This window comes from Vulpes vulpes, chromosome 2 (assembly GCF_048418805.1).
Source record: "Vulpes vulpes isolate BD-2025 chromosome 2, VulVul3, whole genome shotgun sequence".
NCBI lineage: Eukaryota > Metazoa > Chordata > Mammalia > Carnivora > Canidae > Vulpes > Vulpes vulpes.
In genome coordinates this window covers 65,706,721-65,727,675 of record NC_132781.1, presented here as the reverse complement: position 1 = coordinate 65,727,675, position 20,955 = coordinate 65,706,721, and the positions used below count along the sequence as shown (strand labels likewise).

The window sequence follows — 20,955 nt, the reverse complement described above, 5'->3', positions numbered from 1 at the left end:
CCTAAAAGAAACAGTAAATAATACTTCACATTTTAAGTGGATGCTAATATATGTACTTAAATGCAAGTGTTTATTTATGAAATGTTAAATAAATATGTGAAAAGATCTGGAAAGATTCACAAATCAATGATTATGCCCAAGGAGAAGGATAGAGACCAGAACTGAAAATAGTGATTAAAGAAATTTTAGCTTGATCTATAATGGGCTTATTTTTTTCACAAGGATATTATGTTAATACATTGCTTATATAACCAAAATTCTTTTTCAAATATTGTTGAAATGAAATAAAAGTTTATATTCGGAAAAAGTTGGAACCGGCAATAGAATACAAATTCTCAGGGAGTCAGGGCCAAGTTAATATTGACTAAAAATAAATTGTATTTGTTGGCTTTGTAGGACTTTCCAGGATGAGATGATAGCTTGATGGCAATAAGCTTCAAATCCATGAGAACACAGGGGATAAAAATCTCACAAATGTGTGAGCTACTTTTTAAAGAATGGAAGAGTTTACCGGGCAGGGGGGTTTGTCAGAGAAAGACATTCCAGGCAAGGAGTACAACATCTGGAAAGGTCCAGGATAGCATGTTTCAGAAATCTCCATTAACAGTGTGATTGAAGAACAGGTGAAATGTAAGGGCACAATGGGAAATAAAACAGAGACGTCTCTAGCATCAGGCGTCGTTCCTTTGGACAGGATGATTACCTCCACTGAACCAGCCCCAGGTCCAGGAACACAGAGATGGGAAAGAGCCCTTGAGTAACTCATGGGTCTAGTAGGATATTCAGATGCATAAACAGAAGTTTTACAATTTGTGGAAAGTGTAACAACCAGGTGTATGCCTGGGGCAATCTGGAGCACCAGCCCCAGGGATATCAGGAAAAGCTTTATGGTGGAAGGTAACTCCTGAGCTGTGTCTTGACTAAGGAATGGGAAGAGTGAATCACACTTTTAATGGATTTGCAGATCATAATAGAGTGTAGGTTTTATTCTCTAAGGGTGTTGAGACCAGGGTGGAGTAGAATGGTAAGCACTAGAGAGAAGTGCTCTTATACTAATTCTCCCTATGACTAAGACTTTGTCCCTGCCCTGATTGTGGCTGCTTTGATTCCTCCTAATTCTCTTTCATCAAATGACTTGGGAGAAAAATGTGGGGACAATCTCTTATTACTCTGGCTAGTAACTCCTGCCCTGCTGAATGACTTTTTTAGAGATAAGTGCGACTTAAAAAGCATAAACATAGGCTTATGAAATCAGGGATGATTATTTAATTAAATTTTCACATGATACATACTCCTCTATTTAGAGAAAATAAAGTTTCTTTACAGAACCATGAGTATCAACTACGACAAATTTTAAATGAAGACAAATATTTTGAGGAAACAACATAAGAAAACATGATGAGGTTTTCTTTTCGTAATTAAATATAATAATTGTAGAAAACACAACATATTATATAATAACATATAATTGTCTTTTCTGGAATCCTTTAATTAATCACTATAAACTGCAAATCTGAATTTCACTTATGTGGAATCTGAAAAACAAAACAAACAAACAAAAAACAGAAACAGACTCATAAACACAGAAAACAAACTGGTGGCTGCCAGAGGGGTGGAGGATAGGGGGACGAGCAAACTAGTTGAAGAGAATTGAGAGGTAAAAACTTCCATTTATAAAATAAATGTTACGGGGTGAAAGGTGCAACATAGGGAATATAGTCAATAGTATTGTAATAACTTTTTATATGGTAACAGATGGTGACTTATTGTGGTAAGCATTTCATAATGTATATATTTATTATATCTTTATTATATATATACATATATACATCTCATATATAACTGTCAAATCAATATGTTGCACACCTCAAACTAATATAACATTGTATGTCAACTACACTCTGATTAAAAAAAAAATAAAAGAAGGGACACCTCGGTGCTCAGTCAGATAAGTATCTGCTTTCAGCTTAGGTCATGATCCCAGGGTCCTGGAATAGAACCCTACGTTAGGGTCTCTGCTCAGCAAGAAACTTGCTTCTGTCTTGCTACTCCCCCTGCTTATGTGCACTCTCTCTCTCTTTCTCTCTCTTCCTTTCTCTCTCTCTCTCTCAAATAAATAAATAAAATATTTTTAAAAAATAATAAGGGAAAAGCAAGTGTATAATACTGCATGATCCATAGTACTAAAAGCTATTGACAGGCTAAGTAAGAGGAAGACTGAGAATTGAGCATCAGAGCTGGCAACATGGAATGTACGGATAATCTTGAGAAATGTGGTTTTAGAGCAGTATCTGAGTCACTATCTTGATTGGAGTGAGTTTGGGAAAATAGAAGGAAAAGAGGTGAAACAACACTTTTAACCGTATTTGAGGGAGAAATATGGCAGGAAGGAGATATAGGGTTTTTTAAAAAAGACCTTTGTTTTTATCTGGTAAATTTTATAAAATTACTGGGTCTATGGAAATAGGATATCACAGGTATAGTATAGAGTTTGGCCTTAGATTGGTGTTGATCCAACAGTTGATTTATTGTAACAGAAGGGCAGACAGATGGCAATAATAGCTAATCTCTATCTTGCATTTGCTATGTGTTTGAGATGTATTGCATTTGTTAACTTCTTCAAAACTCCACAACAACACCATGAAGTAGATACTGTTCTTATCCCCACGTCATATCAAGGAAAACAAGACATGGTGATGTCCAAGCATTTGCATGAGGTCACACATCTGGTAAGTGGCAAAGCTAAGATTTGAACACAGGCAATTTAGCTCCAGACTTCACTTGTCTCTATTGACTTTCAAGAAACAAATAGGTTAATGGATTTTTATGATAAGCACTAGTAGAAGCTCTCATCTGATTCCTTCTGTTTTCTTGGTAAAATAATGAGCAAAATTATCAGGTGCTAGCAAAACTATCAACGAGAAGAAACTGTGGAAGTTAAGGAGAGGAATGAAGGAGTTATTTAGGAGAATGAGAGGAAATTGGACAACAGAAGTCCAGAATGATTTTCAAGGAGTGTTAAGGACCCATTTGAGGCTTGGGATCATGATTTTAAAGTGAGACTAGTCAGCATGGTGTGCATTTTTCTCCAGCTGCTGTCAGCAAACAGTATCATATACCAGAAAGTTGGAGAGTGGGATATAACCAAATTTGTGGTTTTGCCAGGCTAAGTGGTGTATAGAGAAAGGGGCAAGGGCAGTGGGGGTAAAGGGTTGATCATATTATGTAAATTTAAACTCAGTAAGGAGAACATGAAGATATTTGTGAGTTATGCAAGAAAAACTCCAGTCAGTGGAATAGAGTTTCCAGAGTGCTTTGGACCATAGGCGTATGTCTAAGGCTAAATAAAAGAAATAAATTTAAAATAATTATCTATATTTTCCATCACTTCACCTTCTCTTTTCTGGCTCACTTTTCAGTGAGGGTATTCCTTAAACACATTAATATGAAAGTCTGAACAAAATACTGGATTATGAGTTAAAAGACCTAAGACAGAGAGAAAATGATTGGAGATATTTCTATTATAAATACAATTCTTAGGGCCCTGGGTGGCTTAGTCAGTTATGCATCTGAATCTCGGTTTCAGCTCAGGTCATGATCTCATAGGTCATGGGAACCTGGAGTTTGAGTAGAAGCTCCATGCTCAGCAGGGAGTCTGTTGAAGATTCTCTCCCTCTCCTTGTGCTCCTCACTCATGCATACTCTTGCTCGTTTGCTCTCTCTCAAATGAATCTTAAAAAAAAATAAATACAATCCTTGAACAAGGAAGCCATTATTAATAGTTCTTTATTAAAGCTAAAACTAGGGGCACCTGGGTGGCTCAGTGGTTGAGCGTCTGCCTTTGGCTCAGGTTGAGATCCCAGAGTCCCAGGATTGAGTCCCACAACAGGCTCCCTGCAGGGAGCCTGCCTCTCCCTCTGCCCCTGTTTCTGCCTCTCCCTGTGTGTCTTATGAATAAATAAATAAAATCTTAGAAAAAAAAAAAGCTAAAACTAGTTGGCTAATTTGAAGCTAGATAAAAGATAAAAACTCTAACACTTCCCATCACTTCTGTGCTGCGGTAATCACCCATTCAGCTCTAACTGATTTTCCCCCCAGAAGAAACAGGAAACAGACTGAGATCTATGGTCTATGGACTGAATGTTTGCACCTCCTCAAAATTCATATGTTGAAACTCTAATCCCCAATATTATGGTATTTGGAGCTGGAGCCTTAGATCATGTCCTTACCAAAGACCAGATCTGTTGGCACCTTAATCTTGGACTTCCTAGCCTCAAAACTATAAGAAATATAAATGTATATTGTTGAAGCCACTAAGTCTAGATGATTTATTTTAGCATCCCAAGCTAACTAAGACACTAAGCTCATAAGGCTGGGGAGGAAGGAAATAAGTTCACAGGTATCTGGCTTCTGAATTAAGTATCTACAAGATAAAGAGGCAATAATAATACCTCTTATATCTCTTAATAGTGGTGTTATACTAAATAGGTCTATGCCCTTTTTCTTCCACCTTGAGTTGCCTTATGAAAGGATTCCTTGTATTATCCTACCTAGATAAGTTCCTGAACCCCAAGGAAGAGGGTGAATATGCGTTCATTTCTTGCCAGGACAAGTGCAACAGCTTTCTCATCTGTCTTCCTGATTTTCATTATGTACCTTCACTCCCAACTCCAGCCGACTCTCTTCATCAAAGTTAAAGCGATCCTCCAAAGTATGATATTAGATAATCTCACTCCCACATCTGCTTAGAAAACTCCAGGGTCCCTCACTGCTGATAAAATAAAATCCAAGGTCTTTACAAAGCCCTATTTGACTTGGTCCCCAATCACCTCTTCATATACTCCTTTCTACCATCTCTCATTTACCCTCAAGACTTCAGTCATGTTTGCCTTGTTTCTACCCACACGTCTACCTTCTTATTTCTATCTCAAAGACTTTACACTTGTTCCCTTTGAATTTCTCTTCTCCTGGGTTTATATTTTGCTTCTTCATTACCTAGGTACAGCTCAAATGCTACTCTCTTGGAAAAGTCATTCAGACTCTCCAGTCTCAAGTACCCCTCATCTGCTTCACCATTGTTTATCATATTACTTTTTGTTTTCTTCATTACATTTATCACAACCCAGAATTTTCTTATTTATATGTTTTATATTATTGTTTATATGTTTATTGCCCATCTTTATTCACTAAATGCAGCATGCTTGAAAGAAGATACTGATAGCTCCTGGAACATTTTAGGTGCTCAATAAATATGCTATGGATTGGTTTGTCATCATACATATCATTTGATTCATACCTTATAATAATGAAAGAGTAATGTCACAAATAATTGAAGAAAGGAGTATTTTTTTTCTAGTTTATTTTAGCTGCTTTCAAAAATTTTAGCTACTTATTTTATTTTGGGAAATTATAAAAAGTATATTATTTGCATAGACTACTAAGTCAGCCCTTATACACTTATTTGTATATGCACTGCAAGTGCATTTATTACAGTAGGTGTCACACAGTCCCCTGCCCTTAGAGACCTCACATTATTTTTGCTACAAAGGAAGGCAAACAAAAATGACAAAAAGATGACATGAAGAAAATGTCATATAAATCATTGCAACCTAAAAATTATTTTTAAACTCTTGACTAATTTTGGATCTAAATTCTAGCAGAGGAAGTTCATGTGAGGGTCACCACTGAAGAGGGACTTTAAGAGAATAATTTTTCCTCTCTAGTCTTTAGTTTCCTTGTCTATAAATTGAGAAACTTCTAGCTCCTATGCCTTCTCCACTCCAAGATTGTATGACTATACAAGGTACACAAACTATCTTGCATATAAATAAAAAATGAATGTATGTTATTTATTTGACATATTCCAGTTTAATAAAATGCAATTATAATTTATGCATTGAATGAAAAATAATTTATTTGCTAGACCCATATATGTTCTTATATTAACAAAATGTGTAGTTTTTAATTTCTGAAAAATAAATTAAGGTAAAATTCTGAATATAATGATAAGCTAAATGAGAACAAGGCAATTAATAAAAATATTTTGGCCATCTTTTCTTTTTTTCCTCCTATTTCCTATATTATTTAAATTAATAAACGAATGGATAATGTTATTGGTATAATTAAATATTGATAAAGACCTTTATGTATTTGGACATAAGAAAAAGATTTATCAACAATCAAAAGAAAAAGACTTGAAGCAATGGATAGGAATACCCTACTGTTGTCTTTATATTCCATTCCAAAGTAACTTTTCTTTCTGAGCCCCATCTTGGAAGTAATCCAATCACGATAAGCAGTCACTCAGGTATAAATGCCTGGCTTATTCTTTTTAGCTCATCCATCACCCCAGCTTACTATGCCAACAAGGTGTCAGATATTTCTAGAGTCCAAGTAAGCTAGTGGTCCATCAGAATCATTCTAGAAGAAGATAGGAAGACATGTTTCTTGTCCCATCAAAGAATTTCTTTTTACTGCTTCTCTGGACTTACCAAAAGACTCTAGGCTCTGAAAAGAGTCCATCCTCTTTTAGGTTCAGAACTGTGGAACTTAGGGGTGCCTGAGTGGCTCAGTCAGTGCTTTCGGCTCAGGTCATGAACTCAGGGTCCTAGGATCGAGCCCCAGGTTAGGCTCCCTGCTCAGTGGAGAGTCTGTTTCTCCCTCTCCCTCTGCTTCCTCCCCCTGCCCATGCTCTGTCTCTTTCTTTCAAATAAATATATCTTAAAACAAACAAACAAACAAACAAACAAACAAACAAACAAACAAACGACTATGGAACTTGGGTTTATTCAAAACCCAGGGCAACTCCAAACCAGAATATATCGCCTATAGCCGCCATATGCTAGATTGGGCAGACCTTCCAATGAGTTTAGCCTTGACTATGAAGAAAATGAGTTGGCTGTTGCATAATGAAGCCTGAGGAATGTGTGACATGTGCACATGCTAGATCCCCTGCTACATCTCCTGATAAGGAAGACGCAGCATTCTATTCTGCTGATTGCCTAGAAAATAAGGCCAAATTTATTTTATTACTGTGTCAGTATTATCCTTGGTATGGATTCCTAGACTGAAAACTCCATGAGAAGAGGGATTTTAATTTTTATTTATTTATGATAGTCACAGAGAGAGAGAGAGAGAGAGAGAGGCAGAGACATAGGCAGAGGGAGAAGCAGGTTCCATGCACCGGGAGCCTGATGTGGGATTCGATCCCGGTCTCCAAGATCGCGCCCTGGGCCAAAGGCAAGCGCCAAACCACTGCGCCACCCAGGGATCCCCGAGAGGAGGGATTTTGTTCACCAGTGCCTCCCAGCATCTAGGCTGGTGTCTGATACATAACTGGGATTAATAAACATCCATTATGTGGATCAAAATAAGCTACTCTATGGAAATCATTACTACACACAAAACATTTTGTTTATAAAAACTTCCATTTAATTAGTACTCTGGGAGAAAATGATTTGATAATATGTCTAGACATACCTGACATGCATTAGCTTTTCCTGACATAAATCCAGCACATAGCATTTTGTCAGTCATGGTGCCAGATAATGCATGTGGAGCATTGCAAACTTTGTTGTCAATAATCTTCACAGAGGCTTGTTGAAGTATCACTGGAAGGGGACCTAAAGGCAATACATTCTGCGTATTATGGGGATCTTAATCCTTGATTGTTGAGACAAAGAACATCTATAGAATAAAGTAGATTCTTTTGGTCAGCAAGAGCCAGGCCAGTCTCAACATAGATTGGTCCCTTTCTGGTGTTTATTACAGCTGGCTGCCTCACACATAACTCCAATTTTTCCAATTTTTATCCCCAGAGGTATTTTAGAAATTGAAGACAATTTGATTCCACCACTTGGTTCTCTTTTTGGAATATTTACTGAGTGATAAATTGCATAAAAGAGTGATTGATTGGTTAAATAATTATTCCCATGAAGCTATTACCTTTTTACAGAAAAACTTACCGTTCACATAAAGTGTTCCCCATCCTATAATACAACACTGGCATTTTCTGAGAGCTTCATTTTGGCTTCAGGAAGACAAATCCTACAAATTTACTTTGTGAAAAAGACTTCTTCAGCAAGCTGTATGAGGGCAATATCATTATAAACCCCAGCCGTGCTATAATTTTCATGAAAAATAATGTTTTGGACTTTCTGTGTCATATATGCTTTATTTACTACAGTTCCAAAATTGACAGTCCGATCATCTGAATTATTTTTCCTGGAAGACAAAATTTGATTAAAATACATGCAGTTTTTGAGTGACAACAGCATTCATAGTGTCATTATCTCATAACTATAAAGCATGAAGTAGGCTCACCACCAACACTAGAAAACGCTAAATTTTTATTTTTAAAGATGTCTTTGACTCAGAGATGTGGCAAATAAAATAGTGCTAAGGACTATTAGAGCTGTCAGATTTCTGCAAATCCTCCTAACTAGAGCCAATGATGTTTTCTACTACCAAAGCCTCACCAGTTTCTGACTTGGGTAGGAGTCATATGAGCTGCCTCAGTGGATGGGGCCCATAATCACTCTTATTGCCAAATAGCCTGGATTCCAAGAGCCTGTGGCAGGCTCTGGGCATCTTTGTACATAAAAAAATTGCCACTTGTTCTTACTCAATCACCCTATTATGTTTACCAAATCCGTGGCATCTTGGTTTCTAATTTAAATTTTCTGATCATTTCTCTAGCTCCCCACTGAAACTCCTTCTCAATTTAGGACTTAACATCCCATTAATTTATCTCACCTTCCCTCAAAATGTCAGGTGCTATTTTTGTTTTTGTTTTGTTTTTATTTTTCAAGACCTTCATGTAATGGCAACATTCTTCAATCCTTCTCACATTCTAAAACCTTCAGTGACTCCATACACTCAATGTGTTTCTTAAACTCTACTGCCTTAGAATCAATTCAGGCTCCACATCCTAAGATTTATGTTGATGTTTAAGGATCCACACTTCTAACGAGTCCTCTGGTAGTCCCCTATCTATGGACTACTTTTTGAAAATTGCGTCAGAGACAAATCCTGCAACCATGCTTTGTAAGAAAGACTTCCTCAGGAAGTAAGCATCTTGTCAACTAGAAATGTGCCCAGGCAACACAACAAATTTTTGGAGTGCATTTTCTTTTTTTTTTTCAAGATTTTATTTATTTATTCATGATAGACATAGAGAGAGAGGCAGAGACACAGGCAGAGGGAGAAGTAGGCTCCATGCCAGGAACCCAATGCAGGACTCAATTCAGGGACTCCAGGACCACGCCTTGGGCCAAAGGCAGGCGTCAAACTGTTGAGCCACCCAGGGATCTCTGGAGTGCATTTTCTAATGTTTCTTCTTACAAATCTTCTCTACTTCAAATTGCTCTTTTTGTTTACTGTCTAGAGAACACAACTTTTGTTGTTCCACCTAAGACATCTGAAGAAGGTGGTTTTCCAAATCCAAAATGCATATTGTTCTTTCCCATCTACCCATCCTATCAATCAAATCTTTAATCTTTAGGGTCTGGGTCATATATTACCATCTTCATCTGTCAGCTGGCTATGTTCTCCTTCCTCATCAAAATTTCACAGAATTTACTGTGTTATTGTATATGTGGTATATTACTACTCTATGCTGACGAGTACCTCCAGTATATCTCATTCAAATATCTTTGGTTAGGTAGTAAACTCCTAGAGGGCAAGACAAATAAACACACAGTAACTGGAGTCAGCCATACCTGGGGTCACATTCAACTTCTGTTCTTTAGTAGTTGTATCACCTTTGCCAAGTTACAGCACCATTTCTGAACTCTAGTTTCTCCATCTTTAAATTATACCTTCCATGCGTATTTATTGTTATGATTAAATAAAATGATGTAAATAAAGTATTTAACGTCAAGCCGAAGTAGCTATTTGGAAAATGTGAATTACTTCTTTTTTTTTTTTAATTTTTATTTATTTATGATAGTCACAGAGAGAGAGAGAGAGAGAGAGAGAGAGAGGCAGAGACACAGGCAGAGGGAGAAGCAGGCTCCATGCACCGGGAGCCCAATGTGGGATTCGATCCCGGGTCTCCAGGATCGCGCCCTGGGCCAAAGGCAGGCGCCAAACCGCTGCGCCACCCAGGGATCCCAAAATGTGAATTACTTCTACTCACTTTTCCTCTTTGACAATTTTTTAAAGATTTATTTACTTATTTTAGAGAGGGAGAGAAAGAGAAAGAGAGTGAACGTGTGCAAGCATGGGGGGAAGACAAAGGGAGGGGGAGAGACAAATTTAAGTGGACTCCATGCTGAGCCTGGAGCCTGATGCAAGGCTCCATTTCACCCTGAGATCACCACCTGAGATGAAACCAAGAGTTGGATACTCAACCAACTGTGCCACCGAGGTGCCCTTCCTTTTCGACAAATTTAAATGCCTCTGTTCCTCTTCAGTTATGCAGGTAATTATAAATTTCATTTGGCCTTGGTGAATGTTCACATATTTAGGTCATTTAGGTCAATCCCCACAAATAACCAAAAAAATAGGCCTATACCTGAATCCTACATTTAGCCAGACTTTCACACTCACTCAGCAAAGCAGTGAACTGCCAATAATAGCCACCAGCTGCTGATAAGAGATGCCACACAATTGTGTTGACCTTTCCATTGCATGCTGCCTTGCCATGGCCATGCCCCCACCAGAGCATTCTTCCCATTCACAATTCAGTTGTCTGCTGTGATACTGTTGGTTGGTCTTCCACAACCTGAAGAAAGGATTTATTTACATAAGAGCAGCTATCTTTGATTATGCTTTACAAGAAACACATCTTAAAACATTACTTGAAACCCTTGAATGATTGTCCAGCATCTACTAAGCTTGTTGTGCCTTCTCTGGACTACCCCGTGATCATGGTACCCAACTTCGTCTTGGTTTGGTAACTTTTACTTATCCTCTTTTTCACTCTCAATCACCTTTTGACAAAATTTATTTTATCTATTTGTTACAATTATCATCTCTCCAAGTAGATTGCAAATTTCTGGAAGGTGGAGACTTTACTTCATAATGTCGGCATCTTATACAGCATACGAAATGCTATCTGTAAAGTTCCATGTAGATAATAGATATGCCATAAATAATCCATTGAATAAATGAATGCATAGATGTATCTTGTGGGCAATATGATGCCCTAAAAAGAATTCATTTAAAAGACACAGAACTATTTTTTTATCTTATAATAAATGTATTTGATATAGCCTACTTTTATATTTTCTTATTATCTTAAGTTGTCTTTTTATACCTTCAATCTTTTTTATTTTAACTTACTCAGATATGATAGTTTTCACTCATGATTCCATTCTTTGAAATCAGTTCTCATTTCATTCTTTTGGACAACTCCTTACAAATGTTAAAATTCATAAGTCAGTGTTTTTCAAAATGAAATTCCATATATATCTGGTTTATACAATAACTTTGGCAGACTATTTAATGGATTTCCAAACAATATATTTCAAGACACTTTTTAGAATAATGATAGAGAAATATTTGTGAATGTGTTAAATTTATCATAGTTTCTAAACTTACAGTTGTTGGTAAGTATTTCAACATTAGCTTTGCTAATTTCTGAAATTAAAAAAAAACATAAAAAAATAAAATATCATTAAGCAATTATCTTCAATCCAAGAACATACATGCTAACTTTCTTAGCTCAATTACACTCAGTATTTAACTATTCAGACTAGTTCACATATCAGTTACCAGCCCCTCTCTCTCCTACTTGTTATATTTTAACCATCTCTCCACATGTCTACCAGGTAGTCTAGGAAAGAGGAAAAGGAAATAAAAAACAAAGCTCTCAATTTTGTAATAGTGGCAGCAAAATATTTACTAAGGTGAGAAGTTTATATTCTCACTAAAAGAGGGGCATGGAATTAATTATCTTTGGATATCTTTCCTTATGAGAATTCTCATCTCTCTGAAATACTGTTATCTACAAAGGAAAAAATTCCAATTAAATTTTCATTTCATTGGGCCTATCCTTCTCTTTAGAGTCATCTCATAACTATGGCTGATTTATGAAATTTTAAGAATTTAACTTAAATTCAAGTCTCTTTTCTATTGGGAAGAGACTTTTTTTTTTTTTTTCAAAAGATTCACCCATTTACTAGAGAGAGAGAAACAGTGTAAGGGGGGGGGGTGCAGATGGGGGAGGGAGGGTCTGAAGCAGACTCCTGGATGAGTGTAGAGCTCATTGCAGGGATCGATCTCATGACCCTGAGACCATGTCCTGAGCAGAAACCAAGAGTCAGATATTTAACCAACTGAGCCACCCAGGTGCCCCTGGGAAGAAATTTTAAAGAGAAAGAGTATGGAACTACAAGAAGACCCACCAAGTGCTGTCTCTAAACCCCTAAGACATAGAAGGGCAGCCTTCTTTACCAAGTGGTACCCACAGAGCAATTGTAGTGTTCTTTTGAGAAGTTCTATCTCAAACTCACTTCTCATGACTGGTCAACTGGTGACAGGTATTCTGAGGCAAAGGAGCTATAACTGGCAGTTGTTGGCCTTGGTAGCCTTCAAGGACACTAGGATCAACTGTCAATCTGAGAGAACCACAAAACTAGGCTCTGAACTACATGCTTATCACCTAACAGGTCTTTTAACAATCCAAGTGAGAGTTTCAAGACCTTTGCAAGATCTTCAAGATCTTTACAGACTTCACTTTCTGTACTGAGGCAAGATCCTATCATTTTCTTCCTTTGTTTTCTAGAACATTATTCCAGACAATTTTTTTCTTTGTTAGTATCATTCCCATTCTTCCACAAGAAGCAGTGAGAACTCTGTATCCCCAACTCCCTTCTTACCTAGCAATCTCCACACTGAATGATCAAGTAAGCACAGTCTGTTTCCTATAATGAAACCCTGACAAGAGTAGAGGGAAGGGAGGAATAATACTTCAATTAGGATCCTTGACCCCCTTTTTCATACATAAATGTGAAGCCTTCCAAGTTTACATGCAAGCCCACATTTAGCCTTCCTTCCTATCACTTGTCAAAGATTTTATGCCACTGCCCCTTATATGCCAACTCATTGGTAGGCATACCAGAATTTGAGAAGTATATTTTTTTTCCCAAAGCAAATTCCTGAAACTCCTGGTTAATTTTTTTCCCTAGTACTTTCTTTCAAAAAGTCCAGAAACCTAAGTAATAGAAAATAAAGGAAAAAAGTGAAATACCTATGAGTCTAATGGAATTAGGGACTGCATTCCAGGATGCCACGTTGTCTTTCAATATCTGATATAAGATAGCTTCAGTTTCAGTCTTCATGCTATTCCTCTTTGCTGGAGGAAATTTGAATGTCAGCTGCAACTGTACATTTGAGCCATTGCGATCAGGACTAGAAACAACTGAAATGCTCTAGTGTGCTCTTTTTTTATTTTTGTAGATGTTTTGTGAACACATTGAATTTCCTATATTTCAATTATATTATTTCCATTGGATATATTAAAGAACAATACACAGATATTGTCTCAGTGTGTATAAAAATCTTCTAACTGGTTCAAAGGTATTGGTCATGTGAGAAGATGTGAACTACAAACTAGAAATCAGAATATTTCCAGTATGTGAGAAACTGAGTACTGGCCAACAAATGATTGATGTAAGATTTTATTATAACAGTAAAAACCATGTCTTTGTACAGATATCTTTTTTTTAAAGATTTTATTTATTCATGAGAGACAGAGAGAGAGAGAGAGAGAGAGAGAGGCAGAGACACAGGCAGAGGGAGAAGCAGGCTCCATGCAGGGAGCCTGATGTGGGACTTGATCCCAGGACTCCAAGGATCACACCCTGGGCCAAAGGCAGACGCTTAACCGCTGAGCTACCCAGGCATCCCTGTACAATATTTTCTAATAACTTTAGATAAAGAGATAAATTCAGGACCAGGAAGCATTCAAAAAAGAACACCTACTGTATATTCAGGAGCCAGACTAAGCTTCTACCTATAATTTCTTATACATCTCTACCCCAATAGATCTGTACAATGGGAAAGCTCAGAAAGATGCCTCTATAGGATAAAGAGACTCTCCATTTTATATATATTTATTTATTTATTTATTATAAATTAATAATATATATGATATATTAATATAATAATATATAATTATATATTTATATATGTTATATATTTTATTAATCCTTTTTATTAATTAGAGAAGGAGATTAATTCATTTTGGGAGATTTTCAAACCAAATCACAATTTTTAAAAATACCCACAACTCTATTTTCAATAGAAGGGTTTTTGAAGGTTTTTTGTTTGTCTGTTGGTAAGTAGGTTAGTTGGTTGGGTTTTTTTGTCCAGCTGGATATTTTTGTTTTGTTCTGGAAGTTCAGAATTCCCCTAAAATGGATACTGGCCGTTACCAAAATATAAGTATACTCTCCCTTTATCACTCATCCCCCATGCTCCAGATACCCTTCCCCTCTGCAACCCTCCTGACTACCACCAAACTCAAGCATATTTCAAAGACATATTTGGACAAATGTTATCTTAAATGATGTTTAAATTCACTTTGCTTCACGGTCATTATAGTGATAATGATTACTAAAGAGACCAAAAGATTATTTTAGGAAAGGTATGGCCAGATGGGTGTGGATGGGAGAAGGAGAGGTTAGTATGTGAGAAGCAAAATAATCAGGTGGGGTTCTGTTTTCTAAAGTTACAATTATCTTTCATCATCGTAGTCAGTTGAGACTGACTGCTATCAACAACCTTAAAATTCCCCTTCAAGTACGGAGATTACAGATTTGTACAAAACAGTTCCTACTCTGAACAGAAGTTTAATTGCAATAGCATTTTAATTTATGGAGAATTCTTTCTTTTTCTTTCTTTCTTTCTTTCTTTCTTTCTTTCTTCTTTCTTTCTCTCTTTCTTTCTTTCTTTCTTTCTTTCTTTCTTTCTTTCTTTTTTCTTTCTTCTTTTCCTTCTTTCCTTCTCTCTTTGTATTTTTTCTATTGCTGTTAAAACTATGGCTGATGTGACATATCATCTACCTCCCTTTCCATAAGATCCTGATTGAATTCATACTTACAGAATTTTGATGACCTGAGAGTTGATATATTTCTTATATATACTAGAATTTTGAAAAGCATCAGACATCTGTCAAGAGAAAGAAACAAAGTAGCCACCATATCTGTTCCAAACAAATTTATTATGAAATTATTAAAAGAAATCTTGGACTTACCTTAGTCTCTATATTTTTGTTCATATCTGTGCTGACTTGTGAAGCTCCATTCTCACAGCTATCATTGTATGTAACTCCAGAAATATGAAAATCACCTTGGTAATAGAAAATCTTTCCTGCGAAACAAAGAAATACTCAAAGAATTTTAAAATAACAAGTAGCCTTTAGTCCCTCCATATCTTGGTCTCAAAATTAACGTTTGACCCAGATTTTTAAATAATTAGAGGGAGAGAGAAGGGAAGAGGAAAGCAATGAAAGGGAGTGGATATTCACTCATTCTAGAAATGGCAACTACCCAGCATTGATGAAGTGATCACCATCCTTTCTTCGTATGATAATAGATGTCACTGCCCCACTGAAGCCAGGAATACCCTCAATATTCACCTCAAAACAGCAATCCAGGCAACCACTAACAAACCATCTGAGTGTGTACTGTAGATGAAACCTAATTTTCTTTTCTTTTCGATTTTATTTATTTATTCATGACAGACACAGAGAGAGAGAGGGAGAGGCAGAGACACAGTCAAAGGGAGAAGCAGGCTTCATGCAGGGAGCTCGACGTGGGACTAATCCCAGGTTGCCAGGATCACACCCCAGGCGGAAGGCAGTGCTAAACCGCTGGGCCACCGGGACTGCCCTGAAACCTAATTTCATACGTAATCTAAATTCTTAGCCTAGTGATTACCCAGTTACTCTTTCTAACCACTTCTGATACAGGAAACATTACAAACATTCCCATTCACTTTCTAGATGATGTACACCCTCTACCCTCCCTAGCTCAAAAGATTATTATGAGGATCAAGTGGAATAATGGGTGTCAAATTTCTTTGAAAACATTAAATAGCTACACAAATTTAAGGATTTAAAAACAAGCTTTCTGAATGTAGTGTTAATTTTATTTTATTTTATTTTATTTTATTTTATTTATTTTTATTTATTTATGATAGTCACACACACAAAGAGAGAGAGAGAGAGGCAGAGACACATGCAGAGGGAGAAGCAGGCTCCATGCACTGGGAGCCCGACGTGGGATCCGATCCCGGGTCTCCAGGATCATGCCCTGGGCCAAAGGCAGGCGCCAAACCGCTGGGCCACCCAGGGATCCCAATTTTAAAAATAAAGATCAAATTTATATAAACATTCAGTCACTTCTACTATCTATTAGATGAGACATTTGTGTGAATGAAAGGCCCAAATATGAGACAGGAATCCATCAAAATCCTAAAGGAAAACACAGGCAGCACCTTCTTTGACGTTGGCTACAATAACTTCTTGCTAAACACATCTTCAAGGGCAAGGGCACCAAAAGCAAAATGAACTATTGGGACCTCATAAAGATAAAAAGGCTTTTTGCACAGCAAAGGAAACAATCAACAAAATTAAAAGGCAACCTACAGAATGGGAAAAGATATTTGCAAGAAGATATCTGTCTCGTCAGATAAAGGGCTAGCATCCAAAATCTATAAAAAGCTTATCAAACTCATTGCCCAAAAAACACAGAATCCAGTCAAGAAATGGGCAGAAGACATGAACAGATATTTCTCCAAAGAAGACATACAAATAGACAACAGACACATGAAAAAATGGTCAACATCACTGGGCATCAGAGAAATACAAATCAAAATCACGATGAGATACCACTTCACACCAGTCAGAATAGCTAAAATTAACAACTCAGGAAACAATGAATGTTGGTGAGGCTGCAGAGAAAGGGGAACCCTCTTACACTGTTGGTGGGAATGTAAACTGGTGCAGCCACTCTGGAAGACAGTATAGAAGTTCCACAAAAAGGTAAAAAAAAAGAATTACCCTATGACCCATCAATTGCACTATTAGATATTTATACAAAGGATACAAACATAGTGAATTGTAAGGGCATCTAGACCCCATTGCTGCTATAGCAGCAATGTCCACAATAGTCAAATTATGGAAAAAGTCCAGATACCATTGACAGGTGAATGGATAAAGAAGAGGTGGTATATGTATTACTCAGCCATCAAAAAGAATGAAATCTTACCATTTGCAATGACAAGGATAGAACTAGAAGGTATTATGCAAAACAAAATAAGTGAGTCAGAGAAAGACAAATACCATATGATTTTACACATAACTACAGGAAACAAACTGAGGGCTGCTAGCGGGGAGGTAGGTGGGGGGATGGAATAATTGGGTGATGGGCATTAAGGAGAGCACTTGATGTAATAAGCACTGGGTGTTCTATGCAACTGAAGAATCACTAAATTACCTCTGAAACTAATAATACACTGCATGTTAATTAAATTGAATTTAATTTTTTTTTAAAATGAGGCACTTATGGATTATCCATTGCTATTTAGCAATTATGTCTTAATAACCAGAAATGTGATGAGCACTGAGTGTTATTCTGTATGTTGGCAAATTGAACACCAATAAAAAATAAATTTATTATTTAAAAAAATAAAATAAAATAAAATTTCCTTTCAGAAAAAAAAACAGAAATGAACTAAAAAGAGTAGGGATTTCCAAATTTTTAGATATATTTACTAAAATGTATAACAATTCCACTACTAACCTACTGCATAAGCTCCTTTACTGACAATGCATTTTGGCCCCAAAATATTGAACTTTTCAGTCTTGCACATACTCTCATAGTTGGTAGTATATTACTAAGTATATTATAAGTTACAGAGTGGGTCAAGGAGGCATTCGATTCAAAAACATTTGTAAATCTGGGTATTCAATAATAGAGAATTATTATGTTGAAATAACATAGTAAATAGATTTGAGAAAATTTCCATGAAGAAATTTAATATTCATGTTGTTTCTTATCAATTTCTAAAAATAAAAGGAGATTTAGTAGTAAGGGTGAAAATGAAAAATAGTCAATACTGACTAACTGCCAGAAAATGAACAAGAATAGTTACTTCCAAGATTGCTGTCACTCCAAGAAAAATAAGTATCACTATCCATACTGGCCAAGATCTTTTCTGGGAGGATATGCCATACCTGTGAAAGGAAGAAAATGGCTCAAATCAGATGATAGATATTCAAAATTTACCTGGCTCTCCTTCAGCTCATGCAACATAATTTATAAATTATGATTAGGCCTCTATGTTAGCATGAAATGCAGAAACCTTTTACATCTTAAAGAGGATAGACCCTAATGCTCATTCATTTAACAAATCAGATTTGAGTACTGTGTTAGCTTCTGGGGATAAAGCAGTGAGCAAGATCTATGTGGTTTCTATCCTCATGTTGCTGAAGAGAAATTGATTTGCTTTTTTTATTTATCTAAAGCAGGTTACAAAACACTAGGTGTAGTCTGGTTGTATTTTGTGGCTATAGTCACATCATATTCATGGACACATATACATGTATAAACAAACATGTAGTTTAACCATTTATAAATTTTAATTAAATGTGGAAGGGAATATCACGATATCTACCACAGTTATCCCATGTTATGAGATTATGGGTAGATTTTTTTTTCTTGTTGTCTTTTTTTTTCTTTTTTTGTTGTTGTTTTAAGATTTTATTAATTTATTGATGGGAGACAGAGGGAGGGAAGGATGTAGAGCAAGACTCCCTCCAGAGCAGGGATCCTGATGTGGGGCTTGATCCCAGGAACCCGGGATCATGACCTGAGCTGAAGGCAATCACTCAACTGACTGAGCCACACAGGTGCCCTGTTTACTTTTTTCTTAACTACATTTCCTAATGTTTCGACAATAAAATGGATTATTTGTATAATATAAATTAAGAGACACGTAAGTTTCATCATCAAAACCAATCAATTAGATGAAAAATAATCAGAAAATATGGTGACTTGGCATTATCCAAATGGAGTGGTCTAGGTTTACAATTAGGTCTTATGGCTACCCTCAGTCTAATATACATAAAATGTGGACACTAGTTATCCTTCATGTTTTGAAAGACATGATGTCATGAAATTGCTAATTTGGAGGAAGAGCGATAACAAACACATAAAAATCTGATTTCAGATTTCAGAACAGCCTTAGCTGCAGCCTCAATCTTTTGTATTCCACCTTGTCCTAAACAAAACTTACAAAACAGAAGAATTTGTAATCAGGGGATATATTTAGCCCATTAGATATTCCCTATGAATATTAGAATCTTTATGTTTTGATCCCTCTAGGACCAGTTTATTTTTAGGTAGATAAGTTCTTTTAAAAAAATATTACCTTATTACACAACTGTGCAACTCCACCCAGTCTTATTTCCTCTCTGCTCTGTTCTCTATTCTTAATCCTACCTCTTCTTTATACTCCTTTGATGACTTGTTAATTAGTGTTTCCCAGAACCAGAATTATTTGCCAAAGCTCTTCAAAGAAACTCCCTATTTCAGGTGCATTCCATGTATGCTTTCATATTGGAATCCTGCTGTTTAATCTCATCAGAGCAAACAAGCTATTCAGGTATTATGTTTCTTACACTAGATGAATAGCATCTGGAGTCCCCGGGGAATAAACATAAAAGGAATATTCAATTAAGGTAATTAATAGCTATTTCTAACCTTATGACTATCTGATAATAAATGTCTTCTAATAACTAGAAATGTTTTCTGTGATATTGGGGTCTCAAATTTGTTTTGGATTAGCCAGTTGTAACTTAGTCTGGTAGCTTCGTCTGAGACGTGCAAATTAGTTTAAGGGACTTTAACATTATGTAGCCTGAATAGTGACTCGAACGTGCCTGAAATGGTTTCTTTCTTTCTTTCTTTTTTTTTTTTTTTTTTGAAATGGTTTCTATACAAGTAATTACTATGTTACAGCTTAAAGAATACATTTTGTTGACTATAGCACTGATGGTTCTTTTCCCTTTCTGTATGGATTTCTTCCTATCATAAATAATTAAGGAAATACTTTTATACCTAACAAAATCACAGTAATTTATGTTTTATTCAACCTTTCCTCTAGTAAATGTGATGCATGGACTCTAGGAATTATTTTTTATTAATAGCTGAAATTATTTAAATGATGTTCTAAATATTTTAAAAGTTCCATTCATGAAACAATTTACTTTCTCATTTACCAAATTAATTTTGGCCATTTTTTAAGACATAACTCTGCATTCCAGAATGAACAATTTAACAACAACAACAAAAAAGAAAAGGTTAAAAATTAATCTTCAATAAATTTAATCAACTCCATATACTTAATTAAACTATACCTACCTCATTGTTGTATAGAATGGAATTTAAGTAAGGGATTATCACTATTCTGGCATAATCAAACATTCCACTTAATCAAATTACAATAATGTCAATAAAAATAATGGTAACTGTATGATTCACAATTTTAAAGCATTAGTCTCACTATAGTTTATATCCACAGTCCATATGAGATATCATTTCCTAGATCAGATTTCTTATAACCACCTTCTGATATTGCATTAGCAGTTAAACTGCAAAGCATTTTAAAAACTGTAGTTTTCATTTATTAGAATTTCATTTATGGGCCACTTGAATTAGATGCACTTGAATTTTATTATACAGTGAAGAGCGTTAAAGTAAGATTCCAAAGCAGAATTGCCCAAGTTTGATGAAGATAAATCTTTTTTTTTTTTCATAGAGGACTTTATTAGGGAAAGAGTTGTGAATAAGAGAAATTGATGATCAAATGAATTGAATGGCCTCACCTCTAACTTTCCTCTGCAATTCTGGAAAAGTAGAGAGCCTATAAAGGGAATTCATTTGAAAATCTACGAAGTGGGACTCCTGGGTGGCTCAGCGGTTGAGCGTCTGCCTTTGGCTC

The 20,955-nt window shown here is 36.0% G+C and overlaps 1 pseudogene; it reads right to left on the bottom strand.

Annotated features, from left to right (window-relative positions):
* Positions 1–1,520: 1,520 nt before the first annotated feature.
* On the bottom strand, positions 1,521–20,380 carry LOC112923646 (transmembrane protease serine 11B-like; annotated as a pseudogene).
* Positions 20,381–20,955: the final 575 nt, after the last annotated feature.